General features: G+C 38.3%; 1 protein-coding gene across 2 annotated transcripts in view; it reads left to right on the top strand.

Moving 5' to 3' along the window:
* Positions 1-12,106, top strand: part of DCC (DCC netrin 1 receptor) — a 1,085,205-nt gene that overhangs the window by 659,491 nt on the left and 413,608 nt on the right. The window lies entirely within an intron of this gene.

Below are 12,106 nucleotides of genomic sequence, written 5' to 3'. Positions count from 1 at the left end.
CTCAGTTATATATATTCTTGAGTCAATGGAAGTTGGCAGAGAAATAGCAGAAATGGCCATTTGAAAGTAAAAACTATTTTTCTCTGATTTTAAACATTTTGATAAATTGTCCTTTTTCTATAATTGATAAAATTTTAATTTTATTTTGTTCTGTAGTCTTGCAGAGGCTTAATATGATGGTTATTCAAAACTAGCATAAATCTATATTAGACATGCCATGTACCATCCTCAAAACAAGACAATTCCTACCAAGAAAAAAACAAACAAAAAGAAAAAACAAACTGGTCAGCTGCTCTGAAATGTTGTATCACTAAAGAAGGTAAAAAATATTCATTCTTTCTTTTAAATCAGAGACTGAAAAATTACTTATATGGATCCAAATACTTTAAAATATTAATATCTCCTATGAAAAGTTTTCATGTCATCTATTGATCACGTTAATTTCAACTCTTTTAGACAAATTTCCTTCCTCTTGACTTTATTCAGTCTTATCTTAAACTTACCATGCAGTAAGTTTAATAGAAACTAAATCAAATATAGGAGACATAGTCTTTCTTTGGCTTCTATCATTTAAAATGTGCCTATTAAGGCCTTATATTTTGTGCATGCCTAACCAATTATCTGAAGACTCTCAGATTCTCCTAATAAGGCTCACAATGATGACTTTCCCTTTTTTCCTTGATTGAAACAAAAAAGCAACCATAGAACAATAGTCCCGGAGGAGTGAAGGAACCATCTAGGAATTAAAAGGGACAATTAACTCTTGTTCAAGATCGCCCATTTCTCTGATGGACTACTTCTTTTCCCTCCATTTAATGTGCTTTAAGTGTTAATGTAACTTCATTTGTGTGACTAAGTACATTCCTTTCTGCTGAAATAGTGATGGATAAGTGGGAGAAAAGGAAGCCTAAAATCAGAGTCTCTAATGCGAACCAGGCTTTAAAAACTGCCCTGTCTCATTAGTAAGGACAATATGGCCACGTCTACACTCACATTAGCTGCTATACGAGTCACAGAATGAGAGAATTCTAATTAATCTTGATTTTCAGCTAAGGCCGTAAAGCTGAAGAAAGTGCCAGATAAGTGATCTCCTATTTCTAAAGAGAGGTGTGAGATACATTCTCTCAGGACTTGTTGGCATTGACCAGACAGGCCCAGTGATCTTCCCCTGCCTATAGGGATGGGCGATACTTTGAAGTACTGGAATTCATAGGATTATAGATCATTATGGTATTTTTCCTTCCCATATAAGCCAAGTTATAGAGGCACCAAGAAAACCCATTGAACAGATTGTGCATGCGTGTGTGTGTTTTACTGAGGAGTACTTGCAAAAATGCAAAATGGACAACTTAGTAAGGCTGAAAGCTGTCTGGAGCTGCCTACAATCTTGGGAGAAGAAAGGGGAAGGCAGCTGTGGGAAGAAGCTCTATTTCCACCTTTGAGAGGAACAAGGGTGGGAGCTGCAGTTGAAGAAAGCAGGGCTGAAGTCGTCTTGAAAGGACCCTGCCCAAGAGGTCCTGCCTGCTGAGGTGACCTCAACCAAAAGACACTAAAGGGACACTGCCTGGGGTGGAGGTGGGCTGTGGAGCTGGTGCAGAAGGCTAGCCAAACTGTGCCTTGCCTGCTTCAGGAAAGGGGCCAGTGAGGGGATGCCTAAGATTGAGGGGTCTCTGAAGAACCCACAGAGCTGCTCCACAAAGAAGAGGCATGTGCATGCCCTCTATGACTGTGGGCCTTTGAGAGCACAAGCCGAGCAAAACAGCCCTTGTCTCTATACTCCAAAACCGTCCTCTCCTCTCTGACCCTGGAGAAGCCCTAAGAGAGGGGCAAAAAATAGATCCAAGAGACTGAACAAACAGGTGACAGAGAGTCCCACTGCCCTTCCCCATCTTTGGTCTCAGACCTACTCTGGGAGGTGGGAAGAAACTTTAAATTGAACATTAGATTAATGTTTTGATTTAGATCTCACTGGTTTGTGTGTGTGTTGCTGCTGTTTTTAATAACTGAAGATAAGGCTTTTTAAATACTTTAAGGTGACCCCAGGGCCAGAGGATTGGCCCAGGCTGTTATCAGGGGTAGGAGATGGATCTGAAAGTGGATGACAGGAGAAAATAAAACTGTTCCCTTTTAATACCCCAGTAGTTCAACTTGTTTAATAAACCAGTTACAGGCATTCAACATCACTTATACCAGGAAGCTCTGACCTCAACAGGTAGCCCTTTATCAGTGATGTCTTGCATCCTTCTCAGGCCCTGATTCATTTAGGCCTACGTGACCTTAAAAGACAAGGCTCCCCTAGGCAGAAACATCATTTACCTCCTCGCTAGGCAAGCCTTGGAGAAACACACTAATTCATTCTTCTCCCAGCTAGATGGTAAAGGGTTGTCAGTGGTCTTGGTCAGTGTTTATTGTATTTGGCATCAGATTAGATGAAAGTAAAAGAAAATGAAAACAAAAATCCGAAAGTGTGACAGGACACCGTTGTGACTGTCTTCTGTTTTCCCCTTATAAATGATGGATTGCTTTTTCTTGGCTATTTGATCAGGTCTTCAAATAATACCTCTCCAATTCCTCAGAGATGCAGCATAGGCCGTGTGCACAGATGGTGAGAGGCCAGCTATAAATATAAATTCAGCATTGAGGCTGACCATGGTGGGAAGATCATAGCCCTCTCTGTTTAAGTTTCAATAATAAATGGTCACCACATATTTTGAGGCACACTGTGGGCCTGCATTGCCCAGCTGTTCAGCTTTGGCCTGTCCACAGGCTTGGCAACCATAATAATCTGCTTCTCACTGAAGCATGCACAATGACCTATTCAAGCCAGTGTCCATTGTTGGTGGATATTTACAGACGCCTAATGAAGTTTCAACATAGTCTTTTATATATAGTTAGCTATTCCCTCTTTAGTAATTAGTGGCTTAGGAAATAAAGTAAACATAATCTACTAAATTAAATTGAGTTAATGACTTGTTTTTCTCTCCAGAAAATGAGTTTGGGAAAAATATTCGAAATGTGTGCACTCTAACATGTGAAATAATACATGGTTTCTTCTAGATAAAGATCAAGAAGAATGAAGGCATTAAAAAAAAGTCATTATACTATAGGAAGGGCTATCAAAATTGGTATATCTGGGGCTGGCCCGGTGGTGTAGTGGTTAAGTTCATGTGCTCTGCTTTGGCGGCCTGGAGTTTGCAGGTTCGTTTCCTGGGCATGGACCTACGCACCACTTATCAAGCTGTGTGGCAGGCATCCCACATATAAAAAAGTGGAGGAAGATGGGCACAGATGTTAGCTCAGGGCCAATCTCAGCAAAAAGAGGAGGATAGACAGTGGATGTTAGCTCAGGGCTCATCTTCCTCACCAAAAAGAAAAAAAAACAAAAACAAACAAACAAACAAAAGTTATATCTAACGCTGTAACACCGTGCACACAGTTCCAGACTAATGCCTGTCTCTCTACATATACATAACACATATGCATACACACAGACATGCACACACAGACAATGGCCTCCTGCACACTTAAGAAGACTATATACACATAAAAAATACTTAGCCATATATTGTAAGTGGTGGTGAATGTGAGTTAAAATAGAAGCTGATTTGTATCACTTGTATTGTCTATTAATCTCTTCTAAGAGCTGAAGACTCTCAGATTCTCCTAATAAGGCTTCTTCTAATCTTCTAATCTGAAGACTCTCAGATTCTCCTAATGAGGCTCACAATGATGACTTTCCCTTTTTTCCTTGATTGAAACAAAAAAGCAACCATAGAACAATAGTCCCGGAGGAGTGAAGGAACCATCTAGGAATTAAAAGGGACAATTAACTCTTGTTCAAGATCGCCCAAGAGCTGAGGAAAAGTTGTATTGTTGTTATTGTTTGTTTGTTAATTCATTCATTCATTTATTTGATTATCTTTAGGGGGACATTGGGTAAGAAGTCCCCTTTCCAGATGAAGGAGATTAACTATAGCTCCAAGTCCACCATTCAGTGGATAGCCCAGACAAGAAGTATCAAAAATCGATGTGTTAGGTGTCTCAAGAATAAGAAGTTTCAGCAGTCAGATTTGCAAACAGGTAAGCAATGAATTAGGATCCGATTGGCATAGTGGATGGTGATGAATTAATTACCCTTGAGTCACCATCCGGTCAACTGGGGTGTGAGTAGGCAGTAATTAAATTTAGATGACTGTTTGGTAGCTGGGTGGAAATTTTGTAATTTTCTAGTGCTGGAGGAGGTGGAAAAGGGAGCAAAGCAGGAACTAAAGCTAAGATAGGTATAAGATATCAGTTATCTCTGAGATAGTTAACCTGGTTCTAGCTGCTTGGTAGATTCAGTTTCCTGGTAGTGGTCTGCAGTGGCAGTAATTGGAAACGCCTAACTTGTTGGGCAGGGGAATTGAGGGTCAGGGAACAGGCAATGCAGCTATGATCAGGGCATATGTAGTCTGGAATATTTTTTAATTTAATGGCAAAAATGGGCAAAGATAGAATAAAGTTGTATGGGAAGAAATAATATATTCTTCATATTCTACCATGCACAGAAAGGCTATATGATTGCAAATGAATAAATGCTATCATAAACATTTCCTAAATGCTGATTTACTTAGACAAGATACCGTATCGTGCCTTCCACATAAGAATATAGGGTATGTGTCTCGTGCTAATATTGAATATTTTCTAATGCTGGTTTTATTTTTTTTCCAACATTGGTAACAAAATCGAGTTCCTTGCCGTAGGAAGGGAAATATATTGACTAGGCATTATAGAAAAATGTGAGCTGTTATCAATTTCCTGTCCTCCCCTGGAAAAGCTTACCGATTACAAATGATGGCAAATTTTAAACATTTTATTAAGGCAGGATATCATATAGCCTAAAATTAACAAAAGTATATGTCTGGTAATGAACATCAAAGCATAAAATCAAAAGTCTTTGAATCTGTTTTTGTAACCTACTCCCTATCAATATGAGAACATCTTGAAATCCAAAAGGACAAGAGGAATATTCGGATGCACTCTCATAAGATTATATATTAACTACAACTAATTATAGTGTTTCTCGCTAAATGTTGACTCTTGCACAGTACCTTCAGGGAGATTCTGTGAAGCAATGAAAAACTGTACCATTAGTCTTAGCACTTTAAGATCTGTTAGAATTTAATTTGTTAGTGTACTAGCACATAAGTAACTACGTAAAACAATGTAACAAAAGCTGAGCCAATGTCCTTCTTCATCTACTCTTAGTCACTGGTGGTCAATTAAGTTGATTTTTTGTCTCAATATGAGAAGGGTTACTATGATTTAAATGCTCAATGGTATTTAATGTGGGATCAAATTGTTCCTGGAGTTCTGTAAATAATTTAGAAGAGCCAATTCCATATACTAGACTGGTATCTTGATGGGCCCACAGTGGAAAATGAGTTATTAGGCAGTTTCCTCACAGAAATGGAGATGCTCATTAAAGCTACAAACATTCTCTTTAGAGTTCCATCATTGAGACTCAATGAATAAAACTGCAACTTAGTATTTTTGAAACAAATTTCCAATGCAGTGTTATTATAGCTTATGAGTTTTCCAAGAACATTTTCCCTTATACACCTTAGTAATTAACTGTAGCTACTGGGATACAGAACCATTTTTTTCAAGGTGGTTATTAACTTCAGGATATATAGCTATGAATTTACTCAATACACTGAAAAATTATTTTTGCTTGCCAAGGTAAAGATAAAAATAAGAGGAAGATAGTCTATGCTCTTTCATTTTCCACCTCAAAGTCTCCTTTCCCTTATAGAACTGTTGACACTCAAACTAACTCTTTCCCTGAGGGGTTCAATGATGGCCCAATTTTGGCATACGTCGGTTATTTGATCTTTTACCACATGATGCTCACCTAACGTATGAGATGTGAATGCATCTCATCTCTGCATCCTGCTGTAGTTTACCTATACGGATTTAAAAATATATTGGAATATAGAATATATTTATGAACAGAATCTTAGACAATATTGCCTAACCTTTCCAAGTCTCCATTTCCTCAGCTGTAAAATACAGTAGATAATTTTCTCAGAGATTTAGTGCAATAAATGTATGTCAAAGGGATTTGTGGGCTGTAAACTGCTACACAAATGTTAGTTATTACAAAGTCTTCTGCTGGTTTGTTCAGTCTCAGGAAAAACATCAGGGTTTATTGGGATGGATACAATCATAGCTTTCTTCTAGCATGTGTTTCTACCCTCCAAGAAAAGAATTAATGAACAAATATTTGAACAACAGTGCTCATTCGAAGTTTAGGGTCTCAGCCCAATGGACAAGGTTAAGGGAAAAGGTCTGTTTCAAAAAGACTGCTGGTGGAAAGGTTTGCAGGAAGGTTTGCAGTATCCGTTTAATGACTTGCTCATTCCAGTTTTATGTAGGCAGAGGTTTCTCAGCAAATAAAGGCTTGTCATTCACCTTGTCCTTTATTCAGCATGTGCTTCAAGTGGGAAACTGGCTCAGTGCTAATCAAGAGGATATGCCTGTATGGCAGACTTTGAAATTAGAAATGAATTCTACAGTAATATGAAGTGTCCTGAGACCAGTGATAACTATAAATCCATACGATATGAAAGACTTGATAGATTCATAAATATTGATCACCTCAGACGTCAGTGATAAACATACCCAAGAGTGTTATTCTATATCTCTTCTTTTTAACTCTATAGTGGGGAAGTGGAAAAGAAGAATCTTGATTTTTACATTGAACCCAAATGATCTTGTACTTGTCATATTTTACTTTTTACCTATAAATCATCCTTTGATGACAGATGTGTGTGTACACACTCACCACACATACCTATATGTATATATGTTAGAGAATTTTAAGTTATCATTGTAATCATTAGTAAGAGGTACATATAATTTAGTAGCTAATATTATATCGGTATAATTTTTAACTGCCAAAGTGACATCACATTGATAGAAGTAAATGAAATGCCACTCGTATACACAATTTGAAGGAATGAATTACAATGCAGGCACAACAAAGGCCTCAGGTGATCCCACAGAAAGCTTTGAAACTGAGACAGCTTCTCTTTCTCCTCTACTCTCAGAGATGGGTGTGACCTTGAGTGTGGTGGTTCTCTTTAGCTGAAGGCAATTGCTGGAGATGGATTCAATAGGGAGCCATCAGCCTCCACCACTCCCTCCAGCTGGAGGAATGAGTGCTAGAGTCCTGAAAGGCAGATCTGGATAGTGCACCACTCTATCCACTACAATCCTTTCCTTGTGCCACTCAAATGGATTTGATTCATCTAATGAATTCTAGAAATAACCATTCCAGGATACTGGTTGGTCTTAGTGCCTGGGAGATGAACTACAACCCCAACCAGGGCAACTGCAACTGGTCTCAAGGCTGCAACTAGTACTCACTGTTTCCCTCTTCTTACCCATCATGCATTCCTCTCACCTTCGTCTGGCATTTCTGCTGGTCTATGTGGATTATTATCTGGTGAGATGACTCAAACTTCTATCCCTTCACAAATCATTGAAACTGTCCTAGTCTACTTAGCATCAAAATTAGAGAAATAGCAAGAGACACACCAGCTGATCACCTGGGTGCCACCATAGTCTTGCCTGTTCCCCACTTCCTCTTGATGATCTGGGTTATTACTTTTGCCTTTTGTACTGGTGCTTTGGTCCAAGAAGCCTGAAATGACCAAACAGCAATGATAGCTCAAAATTCAATGATGGAAGCATTTGTTCTCTGAGAACTAGGGAATTGTAAGTCCACAAAGCCTAGAATTGCAGGGATGAGCAACACAAAGTCCCTAACTGGATCACTGGGAGCAATGGTAAGCAGGACCAAACTTACCTCAATCTATTCTACTCATTTACTCTACTTGTTGGGAACATGGCACCATATCCTGGACATTGATTTAGCATATATACTGTACCCTAGAAAAAGGTACTCCGTCTTCTTAGGATATTATCTCCAGCCTGTTTCCTCATTTGTTCCTCAGAAAGGCTGTATTTTTGCTATATCAATTAAGCTGTTTCTCAGTCTTTGGTATGTGATAGGATCAGTAGATGTCATGGTCATGTATTCATGCCCACACCTCTTTTGCTGTAAAGTGAGTTATTTCGTCTTTTTCAGTGCCATGCAAGATCCCATGTTGGCGGCTCAAATGCTTTGTGAGCTCTCAGAGAGTGCTACAGGCTGTGAAGCCCTAAGAACAGGAAAGGAAGATTATGTGTATATTCTAGTTGAGATGAATTCCTGCCCCTTCCAGAGTAGAAGGAGTCCAATATAAACAACATGTCACCAATAGTCTAGTTGCTGTCCTCAAGGAATGGTGTTTTATTGGGTAACGTTTGTCTCTGTTACTTGTAGGTTGGGTATATGGCAGTGGCAGTAGTTGCTGGTGAGTAGCAGCAACTTTGTTGAGTTTGAGCCCAGGCTGTTGGGCAATGGATCCATCCCCTGCCCCCCACTATAGTCTCTTCTTTCATGCAACTTTTGTGTCACCACTGGAGCTTGGTTGATGCCACCTGACAGAATTGTTCCATCTACTTGCTTGTTTAGTGCCTCTTTCATGGAGGTGAATACAATCTGGTGTTTAGATGTGATTTGAAGATCTTTACACTTGATATTCACTCTCATAGGCCCCTTCCACATCCCTCTTTTCCAAACCTCCTTGTCCCTGATCTTCCAGTCATTCTCCCTGAAGACCCCTGGTCAATCAGTCAAGCCATTTGGCTTTGCTCTCAGTCTATATATTCTTATGTTGAGCCATTTCTCTTTTCATGTACGGTAGATGACCTGGAATGCCCAACACTCTGCCTACTGGGAAAAGTTCTGTTACTGTTCTGTTTCAGGATTATCCCTAAGTGAGGCTGTAGTAAACAGCCAACTATTTTGAGTACACCTGGACACCCACATATGAAGTTAACAAAGCTTGGTCTTTTTCCTCCTCAGTCATTCGGTCATAAGTGTGAGGTGAGTGGGAAAGTACTTGTACAACAGTGATTGAAAACCTGCGGGTCCGGGCCACCTGATGTTAGGCCCTCTGGTCATGCTTGTGCCTGATGCCAAATAAAGCACTTTCATCTTACTGTGAGTTGATGATGGTGCGACCTGACCTTTTTGACTTGGTGCATCTCAGAGAACTCAGTTCATGATGAGCAATTCTAGCCACACGGCCAGTTGATTATCTTATAGTTGGGCAGTCTTATTCCAACAAGGTCCAATATTCTGCTACAATCTATTTTATAAGTGGTATATAATTCTTAGCTGCAGATGGCGTGACTTTGCTAAATAACCCTGAGTGTTTATATCATGATTCCTCTATTGAGGCCTGACATAATTTCCACATAGATTTTTTTCTACCCCCATACCTGTAATACTACGGAGTCTATCTACTGGGTTGTACAGTACAAGTGGTAGAGCCATGTGCATCACAGCCTGGACCTGCTACAATACCTGTTTCTACTCTGGACATCCTATTCAAAGGTGACAGTCTTTCATATTACCCAGTTAAATAGGTCAGAGAAGAATGTGCTGCCTACAAAACCCAACTGCCTAAAAGGCATTGTGATTCTTTCCTAGTCTTTGGAGGTATGAGATACAATAATTTGTCCTTATTTATAGGACATGTCTTGTGATGCCCTAAACCACAGTACCCTTAAAATCTTTACTGATGTTATGTGCCATTGTATCTTCATAAGGTTTGTCTCCCACTACTGGAGCACGTGCTTTACCAAAGCCTTCCATATATTTGCCATTTCTTGCTTCACTTTCTGATCAACATGATGTCATTAAGATAATGGAAAAATGGAATATACTATAAAATATCTAGATGGTCCAGGTCCTTTTGCACTATATTATGACAGAACATGGGAGCCTTAACATAGCACTGAACCACGACTGAAAATGAATAATTATTTTTCATTCCCAGTGAATGAGAAGATGATTTGATTATCCTTTCTTATCAGGACAGAAAAGAACACATCATTATGGCTCATCAAGCCATGCTAGAGTGGTGACCCACATTCGAAATAGAGGAAGATTGGCAACAGATGTTAGCTCAGGGCCAATCTTCCTCACCAAAAAAAAAAAAAAAGAAGAAGAAGAAGAAAAGAAAAGAAAAAAAACAGATTTGCCAACAGAGCTATAATCAACCCTACTTAGAGTAAGATTTATATAAATACATAAAAAAAGGAAAACACGAAAGAATAACATTTTTAAGAATCTCCTTGTGTCAGATACTATGTGCTAAACAGATTATATGCATCATTCCATTCACTTCTACAATAATCCAGTCCAGAATATATTGCTAGTCCCATTTCACAGATTAGAAGATTGTGCTTCAAAGAGGTCAGACCCCATGCTAGTATCAGATAGCTATAAAGTGGTGGAGCTGGGTTTGAAAAACACTATTTAATATTTATTTGTGGGCACCGTGCTGAGTCAGGGCTTTACAATCACATATTAACTGAGCCCTGTGGAGGAGATACAATTATTTCTTCTTACTTTGTGGATGAGGAAAAGTCTGCACAGGGAAGTTAACTAATTTATCAAGGCCACACAGCTAGCAAGCAGTCTGTCTTCACACCCACTCTCTCAGCTGCTCTCCCTTAATGTGACTGTCCATCCACACTCTGTCTACCACATGCAGCCCAGTCAGGTAAACTGGTGATGTTTCAGATTTATTTAAGTCTAGTCAGACTAGTTTGGGAATTATTGATAAAGGAGAAGAGCTTGAAACTAATTAAGATTTCTAAGATTCTGCCACCCAAATGATTTCTGCCCAAATTCCCATTGTGCTAGAGGTCATTGCTAAGTGTGGGCCAGTTGTGGAATGTGTCTTAAGAGACTTAAAGGTGAATATCATGTAATTCCTGCTACCAAGGAATCCATAGTTTAACCCAAAATAAATTTGACACAACTAATCTTAATTATCAAATACAATTAAGGCAGAGTGACTTGTAATGGTATATTAATTATTCAACACTTATTAGATACCCAGAAAATGTACAAAGACTGACAAATTAAATGCAAATTAGAGATAGTAGATGCCATTCAAAGAAAGTTTAATTCCTTATATTAATATTTCTTAAATTCTAACACTGCCAGTGTTTGGCGTATTTCTGTTGTTCTAATTATATCTCAGGAGGATGGTAGCACCACTTTTCACACAGAATGGCAAGGCTTCTATTGCTTTGAAAAGTTCTTTCACTTATTGTTTTGTTTTGTTCCCAGCTTTAAATGAGAAGCTCCAGGTTACAAAATAGGTTACAAACAAGGTGGGGTGGGAGGAGTTTTCTTTCATATAATGGATCTACTCATAGGTCTTTAACCTAGAATGCAGTTACATTAAAAAAATAATTAGTTAATAAGCCTAAATTGTGCTATGCATGTCCATCTTTGTTATTTTGTGTTGACAAATATCCACCAAGAATCTATAGATGACCTTAACTTTCCCTGATAATATTGACAAAACATATTTCTTCATTTAGATGATATCTGAATTTGATATATTGTAGAACATAAGAAAATTTACTTGACATTAAAAATAACCCATCTTAAAATAAAACATGCATCTTTATAAAGCAAGAAAAGTCAAATAGAAAAGCCAGTTTTCCATATTTCCTGATATTTTTCAGTTCTAGTTCCCATTTAAATACAGATCTACCTGAAAATCAGATAAAATATTCTTTACCTCTGAAAGATAACAACAGAGTGTATGTATATGAAAATGTACAAAAGCAGAGTAAACTATTTTGAATAGAGAAGAATGACTCTTTCTCTAAAGGATTTTCTCCTAACAGTATGACACTTATTTGAAGAAGAAATAAATAAAAATACTATGTAGTTTATTTTATATCCTTCTCTTGCGTTATCTTCTTGATTTCATAAATAGATAGAGACATGAAATAATAGAATTGTTGGCCCAGACTAAGCCTTTGGATCTCATGAATTCCACATCCAGTTTCTGACACACAGACCACCTGCTTTCTTTTCATACATGAGCCTTACTTCTCCTTATTTAATATGAGACTTTGAGCCCAATTCTGATCAGATATTTTAGGTCTTTAACACACTTGCCTAGAAAGGATAACATAACCC

Source organism: Equus asinus, chromosome 7, assembly GCF_041296235.1.
Source record: "Equus asinus isolate D_3611 breed Donkey chromosome 7, EquAss-T2T_v2, whole genome shotgun sequence".
NCBI classification, from domain to species: domain Eukaryota; kingdom Metazoa; phylum Chordata; class Mammalia; order Perissodactyla; family Equidae; genus Equus; species Equus asinus.
The sequence above is the reverse complement of the archived record's forward strand: the minus strand, read 5'-3'. Positions and strand labels throughout refer to the sequence as shown.